The sequence below is a fragment of the Diadema antillarum genome, unplaced genomic scaffold (assembly GCF_040938485.1).
Source record: "Diadema antillarum isolate AM-2024a unplaced genomic scaffold, OU_Dant_1.0 seq00001428_RagTag, whole genome shotgun sequence".
NCBI classification, from domain to species: Eukaryota; Metazoa; Echinodermata; class Echinoidea; order Diadematoida; family Diadematidae; genus Diadema; species Diadema antillarum.
In genome coordinates, this window is record NW_027272180.1 from 128,553 (window position 1) to 142,977 (window position 14,425).

Consider the following 14,425-nt stretch of genomic DNA (forward strand, 5'->3'; position numbering starts at 1 on the left):
TGCCCTGAATGCAATGTACACAATGCTGCATAGCTATCAAATCAAAGCTTATGCTACAGCAGCTGTGACTATAATTGAAAGTATCATCTATTGGGTAACCATGAAAGATTATGTACACGTTTGTACAGTGTACATATTGCATGGTCATTTAATAAATGGTGTATCAATTTTAGCCTATGACATTCTAGTCATTAAGAAGATCTTGTCTCCCTCTTCCTTGTTTGGTCTAACACTGATAATCATATTTTGTTAACTGGTACTTTAACTTGTACCTGCAATTTGCTCTATATGGGGTTGAAACATCCTGTGTATCTGTGTCCAGCGCCATCTGTATTACACTGGGGTATACTTCCCCAGTTTTGAAAACTCAGTAAATGATTGAACAGTATCAAAATTACCACAGGAAAAAGAAAGAAGATACATCATTGACAAATAACTTGACATTGCCCTAGCTGTCAAATTCCAGCAGGCATGCTATCTTTGGCTTGTGATCAGCAACCTCTTGTCAAGCAGTGGTGTAGGATAAAGTGTGTGTGTCATGAGGAATGTGAATGAATAGTGATAGGAGACTGGCCTGTGGCAACAAGATATAATGAGCTGCATTCCAAGATGAGAACAGGCCGCTCATAGCTCACTACATGCTGTCCTCCTCTTGAAGACATGCACGTTTGCATATCCACAGTACATCCCTCCCTTCAATACATACACATGTATTTAATTTTGATTTCAGGACTATAAACTCAGTTCATCAAATATAACCATGTATGGTTAAAATGATCATCATCAAATTTTGCTTAGTTAATCTAAAATAAAAATATACATAGATATGTTGATAGATGCACTGGTAATATTATAATATTGATAGTGACAGAGGACCAGAAATTACACCTTCACCTTAATAAAGTAGATCACGAACGTTTGGAAAATAACCTGGACAATCTCTGTACCATTCAACAATGGATACCCTAATGTATTTGTTTTGCCTTACTGCTGTTGCAGATATTACACATAAATCACATGATTAATAGGCAATCTAATCTAATTTTTCTCAAGAACCATAATGCACTACGCAAACACAGCAAGACCAACACTACACACATTGCCAGCTATGCAAGAGACATGTGCTTGGAAAATTGTAATGGCTAGGTTGACCTGTGATGTCATTGGGGATTGCCATGGCAACAATTTGCCCAGTCCTGAAGCCAGTGTGAGCAGTAACCATGTAATCATGTAGCAATTTAACATTCTTGAATGCCAGACATGTTGAACAGCTCACTCTACTCTGTAGAAATATCAGTATGGTCCTTTACCACTTTATTTTTAACAGCATGTACAGACTGTACATGTAACTGTGATTGTCAGAGCACTAGATGTGAATGTCATTTACGCTGACATTTTAGTTGGAAGTTGAAGGGATGACAGTTGGTCCTCAAACATACAAACAAAACAAAAACACAGAGAGGAAGAAGAGTAATAAACATGTCTACTATTATTTCTTCAACTATATGCCCCAACCACCCTGACAGAGCTGATGCATTGTAGATAATCGGTGGTGAGTGAGACTTCTACATGTACTCCTACAATTTGTCATTTCCCCCCCCCCCCTAAATTATCCCTTATCAAACTAACATACACTGTGACATACAAGTGCACTGTACAGTTTATGTCTGCCTTTATAGTGCAAAGTTCATTCAGACTTGTGCGAGGTCTCCAACAATGGTTGCAGCCATCTGGAAATCACACGAGATTCAAAAAAAAAGAGAAGATTTCTTATTGTTCCACCCACTCAAAATCTGTTCATGAACATAGAAACTGTAAAGGATGTGTATGGTACATTAGCCTGTCCATAGAATCATAACAAAGAATGCCTTCATCAGTAGCCTCCAGTCAATACTTTCATTTGCATCTGTGTCACAATACAGTGTGAATGATAACACCTTGGTCACAATATACAATACCATATGTACCCGGTAGTATGGCAGTGAGAAATCTTCTCATCATTATAGATCTTGCATTTTTAACTCATTGTGCAGTATGGACCGTACAAATATCTGGCATGAAATGTGGACCTACAATGTAAAATTACAATCTTTTACTGAAAGCAATATCTATGTCCTTCAAATTTACATACGTACATGTATCGGGTGTAAAATATAAAGAGAAGCATGACTGTCTCATAAATAAACAAGCCCACTAGATACAATACTGTACATGCAGTGTACATTATAAAATGGGTAGCGAAAATCCTGCGATCTCATTGGTCGAGAACAGTGTGTTGATTTTCTACTGGCCACATGCTGCCTCACAGAGTAAACATGTTATCGCTTACTTGTAGCAAGAGTACGCGCACTCGTAGCAAAGGTTCGCGCACTAAGCAAGTGTTCGCGCACTCAGTATGATACGCCCATTGGTTAAAAAACCATGCATCTGTCTAGTATCATGCAGCGAACTTTTCAAGTAACTGGGAACAAAAAATCAATGTTCATATGATTTATGGCAAGTTGACTGAAGCTGGATGAGAAATACAGTTCTTAGATCTCACAAGACCACACACACACACACACACACACACACAAGTACAGACAGACAGACAGGTCAGGGAGGTAAAATACAGACAGACAGAAAAACACACACACATTTCTCAATAACCAACTTCTTTCAACTTGCTACAATCATTAGCCCCCATATTGAGTGAGTCCCCATTCACATAACATTAGACGGCTAACTTTGGTTCAAAGTTTTTAAGTGTCTATCATACATTGTATGATTTTGGTGCAATTTGGTTCAGTGGAATTCAAGATATCTACATGGATACGGAAGTACATTAGTGCCAGTACTTAAGTGCCCATTTTTGTGTTCACAGAATAATTACATAATTATACACTAAATAGAATTTTTGGCAATCATGCACTTTAGGGCCCTGAATTATCGATTGAAGATTTTCCCCTAATCGAGCAGTGCATGCAAATTCGAAAACCTATCAAGCACTGCGGGTTCGACAACATGTGTTCTGGTATGGAGTGTGGAATTTCGTGTGGGGATGCAGTGTGTGTGTGTGCACCTAAGGTACCGAGTACGTGGCGCCGTTTGCTCTACAATAATTGTAGAGCAAACGGCGCCACATACTCGGTACCTGAATTGTAAATGCCCTTCCATGCGCCGCGTGATCGAGCAGACAGGGTGCTAATGCACACACACACACATGCGCCGCACCTGCATGGGTGGTTTGCGCGAATTGCAGCAGTGGCAGATGGATGCAAGAGGCATAAAAATATCTACATGATTAACGTGGCTAGCTAGGATGTTAAAAAAACGGAGGCTGTTCACCTGTCATAGCACAGACTTCCTCACACTTTGCACTATCTGGCAATTTATCTGTGATGCAAAATTGTATTGCAAGAAATCAGTGTGCGGTGGGCTTAAAATCATGTGAATAAGAAGGTATGTAAAACTTGTTAATCCTGCAACAGAGAGCAATGGCATGCGATATCGCTCATTATAAAATGGGTTCAAGAATGTAGCCAATAGGAAGCGCTGAAATGAGACACACCTCCTTCCTTTACTTCAGTACAACTGCACTGCCTGTAATCCTATGGTAGATTGCCGATCGTCTGTGCGCGCGGCGGCTCCTTTGATGAATTGCATGCATACGCGTACGCGCTGTCAATCCTGTAAACAACTTCTAGTTCGGGCTGCCGGCCGGCCGGCCTGTCTTCCCTTGTAACATATGTGGCGTACGTACGTTATACTGTACTATACGTACACTTTGTACAGTACAGTAGACCAAGCGTTATGGGACCGGACGCGTACATGGAGTCACTTTGAAGAGCAAATCCAACGATTTAGCAGGTTAATTCTCACGCCGTTTTCAGAGTATGTTGTCTAGTAGGCCTATATGAGGAGTCTATATCAAGTCTTTAAGGTAAAGGGTGCATATTCTATGTAAAATAAGTAAGTTTTCATGCGGGTGTCCGGAAACCCAACCCCCATTATACTTATACTGTATGTGCGGGACTTCCGCGAGTGCGACGTGCGTAAAAGTTTGGGACGAACATCTTCGGACGTCTTGACCCACAAAGGTAAGTGAAAAACGCTGAAAAATGATGTTAGTTTTCGAATTTTCGACCCATTTATAAAACAAATGATGCACAGGATTATTTCGTGGCGTTAGTGTAGCGTAGCTCACTCTCGGGTATTTACAATGTAGTGCAACATGCACTCGGCTTCGCCTCGTGCATGTTTCACAATTGTAAATACCCTCGAGTGCACTACGCCTACACTAACGCACTCTATCCTGTGCATCATTTGTATAGTGTTCCATGAAATACATTGTTACTGTACCTACTAGTCAAAATTGCAGTGTGAGGAGGGCTTGAAACAAATAATACTTGTCAAATGGCATTCCCTACAAGAACTCTGTGGTGCGTGGTGGTTCATGGGATATCATCATAATCATTCAAATGACATAACAGGATCCGATCAGCAGAAACCATTGACATATTTAAAAAGCTTCTGAAGTCATGTATGTTCGCATCTTGTTAGGTGATCCGAGTATCCTCTCGGATCACCTTCTGTATCTGTACTGATTCTTTGTTTTTTTTTATTCTTCTTTATTCTATTTTCTATTACAAATGTGACCGTGCACCTCAAAACGAACATAAAGTCGCACACACTGATTTTGCGTGAGGACTGAAAATAAGTGAAATGGGTCCACCTAGCCGAACTTGACTTTTTCATATTTTCTGAAAGAGCGGGTTTTCTTTTACAATATGCTAAAATTTGGTATCATAAGACGGGCAGGAAAGTGTTTCTTTTTTTTGCAGTTTATCTCGAACATTTTTGGTAGAATAGTGTGATTAGGTGTGTCTTTAGAATCCCTTTTTCATTTCTGAAAAACCTTGTCCACGCTCTTCACTTTCAACTCTAATAACTTATGAAAGGATAGTGCTACTGCTTTGAAAGTTGGCATTAATTATGGACAGAATGTGTTAATGAGGCATGCTTAATTTCAGTTTAATCTGATAATCCCTTCATTGTTGTTACTCTGGTGGTTTACTTCCTGTTTTTTGTCCCATTCATTGCACAGCCAGCATGGTTAGGTAAAGATTAAGCGCTTGAACAGACACTGTACTTCAGAGCCTCTTTTCTCAGTTCACACTTTTCCTGAGTTTGTGCTTTCTTTCCAATATTTAGATAGGTTAGGAGAATCCATTTGATATGAGTTATACATCATTTTAAAGCTTAAGGTCTGCTCTTTCAGAATAATGGTCTTAACTAAAAATTCATGTCTGGCGACTTTTTGTTTCTTTTGAGGTGTAGGGTCACAAATGCTATACTTATTATTATTATTATAACAGCATTCTTTGTTTCCAAGTTTAAGCTTCTCAGTGCCGTCATTACAGTTCAATTTGAGCAGTTGAAAATGAATTTTTACAGCTATAAATATTGCTGGATGCACTAAAAAACACTGTGTGACCGAGACTTAGGGTACTCGTCGATCGCTAAGCATTATCAGCGTGCATGCATTTGTCTAGGGGCCTGTTATACGTGCACTCCCTGATGAAGTTAGTGAGCCACTGCCGCGACATCGCCAGGGTATGATGGCTTTAAACAGCAAAGAACCATAGGACAGTGGCGGCTGTTTTGCTCTTGGCGGGTAGTGATGGTAATTCGTTCACCAGTTTCATGGTATTTTCGAGTGCATCACGCAATATCTATGGCTGTAAATTCATTTTTTGACTGCTCAAACTGAACTGTTATAATAATGGCACTGGGAAGATGAAACATGTAAGAATTTCTACTGTTATGTCATTTGAATGATCAAAGAGTAGACATCTATCGTTTTGGGGGTCATAATTGATAGAAAGACTGGTCTGTACCTTGTCGTCGGGGATGTTCCACGGAGACTACGTCTGGCTTCATGGAATCCCCTCCTATACAGACCAAAGGCTGTCGTCCTGGCTCCTGTAGGGCTGCTCTGCCCGCTGTCGCGCACAGACCAAATGCTACCATAACCCCATTTTCTTACAGCTTTTTTACAGTCAAACAAGTTTGACATGATATGACACATTATGTAGCAATATTTGGGGTAACTTTCCCACATTGTGCAATTGAAATACTCACATTTAACTAGGCTAGATCGTAGAAATTTGTATCCATATCGCTGATATCTCAACATCGCCGTTCACTAGCTGTCAGTCGCCATTTGATACGTGTACATAAGCCATGCTCTGGCCGAAGGGACCATTCCCGTTACATGTGCATCACATTTGATTGGCTAACAGATTCATAATATGTTGCAGAGCTGTTGCGAATGTATCGACAGGCTAGTAGTTGTGTGTTTCCCAAGAAAATTTCACCCAAATCTTGGATATTTCAAACAGCTGGTGAGTGCATTACAATATGTATATTTATGAAATGCTGATTTTACAAGATAAGTTTGAATTTGCAGATTCAATATCCATACACAGTTTGTGGCTTATCACTTTTTTGACATTTACGGCTCTCCTCTGTATAGGAGGGGATCCCATGAAGCCAGACATTGTCTCTGACTCTGCTGCAGAACATATCCCCGTTGACAAGATACAAACCAATCTTTTGGTCAAGGTTTGAGACTGCAATCAATGCTTGTAACTGCAGATATAACATACCTTGGATAAACATACCTTGGATGTGGGCGTAAAGTTAGACTTAACTTATTTGCTCCTCGATGTTGTCATTACATGACATTAATAACTTTTTGTTAGGCGCTGTGCAATATTACATGGACAAAAAAATATCCCATCGGGGTTGTATTTGTTCTTGTCTTGACTCCAGAACCTCTCTAGGTTTGACTTGAAACTATTCATGGATGGGCTGTCAACTACAAATGATGGCAACTTATTCCACTCACTAATAACTCTTTGAGAGAAAGAGCACTGTCTCACTTTGGACTTTACACGTTTCTTCAGTATCTTAAATTTATGACCACGCGTCCTTCCTCCAATTGAGAACTCAAAAAAGTCTGAAGACTTCATATCATCAATCCCATTCACAATCTTAAAAATCTGTATCATATCAGCTCTATGCCGTCGATATGCCAATGAAGGCAATTTCAAGTGTTTAAGTCTTGCTTTATAACTCCTAGGTCTGAGTGGACGTATCATTCTGGTAGCTCGACGCTGTACATTCTCTACTTTTACAACATTCTTCTTCCAATGAGGATGCCACACTGACGAACAATATTCTAATGTCGGTCTAACAATAGACTTGTACAGTTGAATAAATCCTTTCTCATTGAAACTAGAAAATGTACGGTTAATAATTCCAATCCTACAGGTGTACGATTCGCTGCAGTACAAATTGTGTCCACATGATGAGTAAAATCTAACTTCTTGTCGCAATTTACTCCAAGATCTTTTACATTGTACATACATGTACATGTATGTAGCTAATGGAATGGGCGGGTCTGATTCATCCATTGTATAATTGACACATGGGTTATTCCTTCCATAATGAATAACTTTACCTTCTCCTGGTTAAAAGGAAGCTGCCACTTTTTTTACCATTCCATCACTCTGGTTAGATCAGCTTGCAGATTCAGTACATCATCACTGTCATATATCTGTGAATACAACTTGGTATCATCAGCAAAAAGCTTAACTTCAAATCTGCCACTTAATAACACATCAGAAAGGTCGTTTATGTACAACAGAAACAAAATTGGCCCCAGAACGCTACCTTGTGGGACTCCGCTAGATACCGCAGTTTGTGAAGATGAAACATCACTGACCACCACTCGTTGTGATCTTTCACTTAAGAAAGACTTAATCCACTTCAAAAGATTCCCAGTGATCCCGTACGCTTCTACTTTCCCAATCAGTCGTTCGTGAGGTACACTGTCAAACGCCTTACTATAATCTAAATATATACAATCGACGTTTCCGCCATTTTCTAATACTTTTGTCCATGTTTCTGACACAGATAATAACTGTGCACCACAGCTTCTTCCTTTCCTAAAACTACATTGCTCCTCTGTAAATAACAGATTTGAGTCCATGTGTTGTACAATTTTGTCTCTGACCATGGTTTCCATTAACTTGCAAATATTACTAGTCAAACTCACCGGCCGATAGTTATTTGGTTTCTTCTTATCTCCTTGCTTGTAAATTGGAGAAACATTAGCATTCTCCCATGTCTTTGGAAGTTCACCTTTTGACATTGACATAGTAAATAAATCTGCAAGTGGTTTCGAAACACAATCTACAATTTCTTTCAAAATACGATTCTGCACATTATCTGGACTGGGGGATTTTTTTTTGGTCCAGTTTCAATATAACATCTTTCACGACTTGTTCTGTAAAAATGACTGTATCTAATTGTACATCATGAATCCTGGGATCCAGAACTGGAACATTCGATAAGTCTTCATGTGTAGAAACAGAGGCAAAAAAGTTGTTCAGTGTTTCTGCCTTTTCTGCATAGTTTACTGCTCTACCTCCATCTGGTTTCTCCAAAATACTTAAATAGGGTTTGAATTTGGTTTTGCTTTGCACTTTGTACCTCCAAAAACTCTTGGGGTTACAACGCAATTCAGATATCAGTTTGCATTCAAAATCCCTTTTTGCTCCAGATACCACTCTAGTTACTTCATTTCTAGCTTTTCTGTAGCAGTCTCTGTCTTTCTGACTTCTTGTCTTTTGATAACGACTCCAAGCTTTATGTTTTATGACAATTGCTTGCTTAACAGAACTATTCAACCACAGAGGTTTCTCCTTCACTCTTGGTTTGACTTCAGGTACAAACTTGTCAGTAAGCATTCCAATTACATTCACAAAAACATAATTTGCAGTGTTAATATATCCTTCTGTATCCAACACATCAAAAATGTCATTGTCACACATGTTTCCTCATACCATCAGAATCTCCTCTAAAAATGCATAACGTTCAGGTTTCTCAGTAGATAAGTAGCAACCTGGCAAATACAGTTCAAATTCAAGAACTAAATGGTCACTCTTGCCTACTGGGGAAGATGTGTGTAACGATTCTAGTAGGCTCATTTACTAACTGCATCAAAAATAAATCCTGAATGACTTGAACAAATGCATTTGCAAAGTCATTTGCACCTGTTCCCTATACAGCAGGGATCTCCCAATCAATATTTGGTAGGTTAAAATCACCCACGATAAGCAAATTCTTGTACTGAGAATTCTCAACTTCTTGAAAGAGTTGTAACAAAGCTGTATTATTAGCTTCGAGGCTATTTGGACTTCTATAAATGCAGCCAAACAGTAACTCTTCATTGCTGTCCTTCACAGAACACCAGACACTTTCTTCAAAGTCAGATTTATCAAAGAAAACTTGTTTACAGTGAAGACTCTTTCTGTAATAGATGGCAACTCCTCTTTGACACTTGACAGGTAAAAACAGACTATATCCCGGCAACTGAAGTTCACTTTCATCTATTGAATACAAACTGTTCTTAGGGTATATTTCCACCAATGCTATAATATCTGGATTGGTAATGGAAATCCTTGCTTCCAATATAGATTTCTTGTTACTAAGAGAATCAACGTTACTAAATACACATGATAAACGATTAACACAGTTTCTTCCTGCAACATGTATATCATCACTAAAAACCTGACTGTAAACCTTACTGTCAACTCTACCTTTGACATCTGCAGTATTACTGTCCGTACTCTTCTCGAAAGGGCTGGCCTCGCTTGCGGGGGGCAGGATCCTTTCTATGCTGGGACCTATAGTCCCCTTTCTTTACTGTCTTGTTTCCATGTATTATCCACTCTCCTTCACCTTCACCCTGTTTTCTCTTCAGTTCCCTAACCAGTTCTCTCCTTTCAGCTCATTCCTTTGTTCTGTCAGGCTGGATCGATACAGTTTCTCGAAGTCATTTGTAGCGAAACATAGTTTGCTTGCCCTTGCCTTGGTGGCGGTACAAGATTCAACAGTTGAGAACTCTACCAGTAGGGGGCATGGGAGGGATTTCTCTGATTCAGACTCCTGTTCAGGGTTCCTCTTGCCCAGCCGCTGCACTCGCCTAACTTCGTAGTCCACCTCGAGACACTCTAAGACTTGGCAGACTTTGGCTGTATCGTGGTATGTGTGCTCCTTCGGATCCTCAGAACTAAACTCTGACAAACCTGATATAATGATTTAATGTTTTCTCTTTTCCCTTTACCTGTCCTCAGCCTCTTTTCTTGGACAATAGACTCGACGGTAGATTCAAGCACATCGCTATGAAATTCAAGCACATCACTATGAGTTTTCACGTCCTTAGACTTTATGGTGTCTTTCAAGTCCTTCATGTCGGATTCAAGCTTTTTACACAAGTCTTCCACCTTACACCATTTATCACTTATAGCCTCCAATTTGTGTAACCTCTCTAAAATCTAGAAATATCTTATCGTAGATACAGCTGTATACTCAACAGTAGAAGAGCAAACTTTTAACAAAGACACTACTGACGTTAGAAGGTCTAGTATGATGGGGGGTTGTGTACCCGGACACTTACAAGTTGAGATTTAACTGTTAGGGCCTAGCCCTAGATGAATTTTTCACATTGCCATTCTCAATAAAAATATTCAAATAGATTCTACACAATGATGAGGTTCTGAAAATGAAACTTAACAGTTCTTCCAAAGCAAGGCAAACAAAATCAATTTTTGTCGTAATTAGAGAACTTAACTGAAACCCTTGCAAATATATTTTGAACGTTGTAGCCAGCCTGTGTGTATTGTCTACAGGGCCTAGATGCTGGGAATGGATTAACACTGAGGTTTGTTGTTTCTGACTCAAACACGCGCACAAGTTTCACATTGCGCGTGTGATAGAATATTACGCGCTTCTTCTGGTTGACAAATCATGAAACAAATCACCGAATTCTGCTTTAACGTCAATTATCGTATGGTCGCCACTGCGGTAAGGTCGCCAGACATTCACATCGCATGTAACGCGCGCCGCGATCGGAGATCAGCTTGGGCGACGGATTTTCATTACCCTCAAAATACATTCGTAATTCACCTTTTTCCTCCGTAAAAACACAAATAATTGTAATCAAAATATATTTTACCATTTGGCATATGTAAGAGGTGATAAAACCATTTTTAATGTGAGGATGTTTTTGATTTAGAATGGATTTCAGGTTGCAGACTAAGGGAGGTTTTCAAACGTGGTGACGGACGATGCATCCTTCATTGAAGTGTGTGCATAAACACACATGCTAATAATATGTGGCAGGCTATGCATGGGCGGCGAACTAATTCAGTGCCGATATTAGTTCCCCAACCCGGAAGTGCATAGGAAAATATTACACACAAGTGGCGACCATACCGTACTTGACGTTAACGTTAGAGAAGTTACCTAAAAAATTGTATAAATTTAAAATATTTATTCAAAAGCAATTGTATTTTATGCTTATTTTTATGGGATTTTATTGTGTTTGAGGAAGTAAATTTTTAGTCCGGTCCCACAACTTGTCCGGTCCGACCACGTATGGTCATAACACCCAGAACCAGATCTTAAACACCGTGCAGTCGCACGTTTGTGCAGCTCTTGTGAGGTTCTAACAACTCATCTGGCATCTTCTCCCGGTTTCAAGTGCACACAAATTACTAACCCGCCGATCAGCCGCCGCGCGACTTCAGTACAACGACAGGGCTGTATACAGACCCCCGTTAGCTACTGCGACCAGCAGCCCCATACGCCGCGCATAGGAGTATGGGGCTGCTGGTCGCAGTTAGCATTAACAGTAACACTACCACTGGTACCAGACCCCCTAGCCCAATGTTAGACTGTAATAATTACACTAACGTTAGAGTTTCTAAATTAAAGGAAGAAAACGTTCATACCTCATCCTTCGTTCAATATTCCGTCAGACGGTGGACATGCTCCTCAATATTTTACTTAGACGATGGTCTCTTCCAAGACGTCTTCAAAATGCAATAGACAGACAGTCACGTAAACATGTATAGTAGTCATACGTACGGCCATATAAACGGGCGGGGACGCACGGCGTTGACGACACTGACTGCGCGCTGGCGGCGGCATTGATCACAGCAGAATATAACCATACCTGTGTGAATGTATAATGTTCACTGTTGGTACCGTGTAAACTTGCGGTGCAATCGAATTTTCGGCCTACTACAGTAGTATGTGTGTAAGTCAAGCACTAGATGGCGCTCTTCCATATGCAATCAGCCGGATTTCTGTGGGGTTTGTTTGTTGGGCGTCGTTTATGAACATTGAAGGTGGAAGTCGGGCACATCCCTGGGCGTGTGATGGGGTGGACTAATATAGTCTTATACCTTCCAATCCAGTATCATTTTGATTATAAGCTTTAACTTTTCATTTTTCTTTTGAAAATTTCATATTGTGAATCTAAGGCAGGGGAAAGGAAGCAGAATTTCATATATTATTATATATAATATCATCGCCGACCATATATGATATATATTCCTGGTGGCAGATATACTATCGCCAACCATATATATACTTCAGGTGGCAGATATAATTGCCATCCATACAACCAAACCGAGTTCCGAGCACGGAGTTCAACCTGTCTTACTACAGTAAGATCACTTCTTGAATAGGCCTACGGTGCCACTGCCTGGGGCCTGTCTTACAATGACTTGTGATAGAAATCAATCACAAGTTTTTTGAGAGCTGCAATGCAAGTTGCAATTGATTTGGGGACTTGTGATTGATTTGAAGGCTTTATAAGACGGGGCCCTGGGATCCGTATCTACAAAAGGACATAAACAGACTAACAAGTGTCCGAAGAAGAGCAGTTCTATTCATTTACAGGAGATTATGTGTCTAGAGACAATGGCTTCATCACAAACAAGCTGGCTGAATTGCATCTTCCAAGCTTGATGGAAAGAAGAAAGAACCTCAAACTCACCCTCTTCTTCAAAGTGGTCGGGGGGCTGGTGCCAGCTCTCCCACTTCAAACTTTTGTTCAACCTACAAAATTGAGACCACGTATCAGTGTCAAGCAATTTGCAAACTGTGATACTGTTAATATCCTATATAGACAAGTGAAAAATAACAGTAAGTGTTTTAATCAAATAAGAGCACGAACAGAACAATTCAGGAACTCATTCTTTCCATCTACCGTCATCGAGTGGAACCACCTGAGTGATGCCACTATCAACTCGCCATCAATCGCCTCATTCGAACAGGCCATTGATGGAACCTCCTAATTACCCCTGCGCCCTCTCTCGTCCGATGTGTTATGCCCAATAGGGCCCTGCATCGTACACATCCAGATAGAGTAGCGCCTCCTTTAATTGGATGTGTAATGGGGTGGAGCTATAATTTCATATACTGCCATTATTTTTTATCATACTCACTAAAAACAAACAAACAGACAAAAAAACAAACAAACAAAAAGCCCAAAGCAAAACATAGCCGTGCATGATTAGTGTTTGTGAATGTATTTTGTATCACTGACTTTGTCCGAAATGATTCAATGTAATCATTTAAGTAATATGAACATATGGCAAGAGGAGTGAAATAAGATATGATTTAAAACAAAAATCTGAAAAAGTAGATTATCTTTATAAATCTTAGTTCCAATATGTACACTCAGTGAACACTTTTCCAGTTTATATTTTTCAAAGGAGACTTTGAGGAAAAAAAAAAACCTAACGTATTATATACCACATTGAAGGCAATTTAATTGGTTATCAACCTGGTAGGTCAATACCGAACGAAAATAAAGCTATGCATGAGTGAACACATTCATTTATGTTGTCCAAGGCACAAAAGTAAAAGTTGCAAAATTTGATGTGTTGTCATTCATTTGCAAATGCCCTTCAAGATAATAACAAAATACCAATTTAACAGAATGAGAGACATGAATGAAATAGCAAGTTTTTGTTCTCTTGTACATGTGTATCTCTTTATATCCTCACATGAACACAAAGTGGGAACGTGGCACATGAAAAGTTAAATCTTGCTGTAGGCCTACAGTGTGTACATGTTCTTACAAAATCAAACAAATGAGTGTCCGACATCAAACTCATCAAACTATCAGCTTAAAGAGAGGAGAAAACAGGAGAAAAGATGTATGGAAGGACAGATGGATAGATGGATAGATAGGGAGAGATGGAGAGAGAGAATAAATGAGAGAGCGATAATGGATGTGAACATGAAGCATTCTAAGCATTGTAGAATTTCATCCTTTACACAATATCTCTTGAACTTTATTAACCTCCATTGTTGAATTTTCTGTCTCTTGTTTGTTAACATTTTGTTGTTGATATTGGTGTTGGTGTGCACACCATTATATACATGACAAAGTGCATTATATATATATATATATATATATATATATATATATATATATATATATATATATATGAAGAGTTTGTTTGCAAAAACCGATAAGTCCATATTTGCCAAATGGAGATATTTGCGATTAAAG

The 14,425-nt window shown here is 39.4% G+C and overlaps 1 protein-coding gene across 1 annotated transcript in view; it reads right to left on the reverse strand.

Moving 5' to 3' along the window:
• LOC139709374 (transmembrane protein 198-like) overlaps window positions 1–11,954 on the reverse strand; it is a 74,192-nt gene extending 62,238 nt beyond the window's left edge. The window contains exon 1 of the mRNA XM_071621333.1: window positions 11,847–11,954. The gene's annotated coding sequence lies outside the window, so the exon portion shown is untranslated. The remainder of the gene's footprint in view (window positions 1–11,846) is intronic.
• Window positions 11,955–14,425: the final 2,471 nt, after the last annotated feature.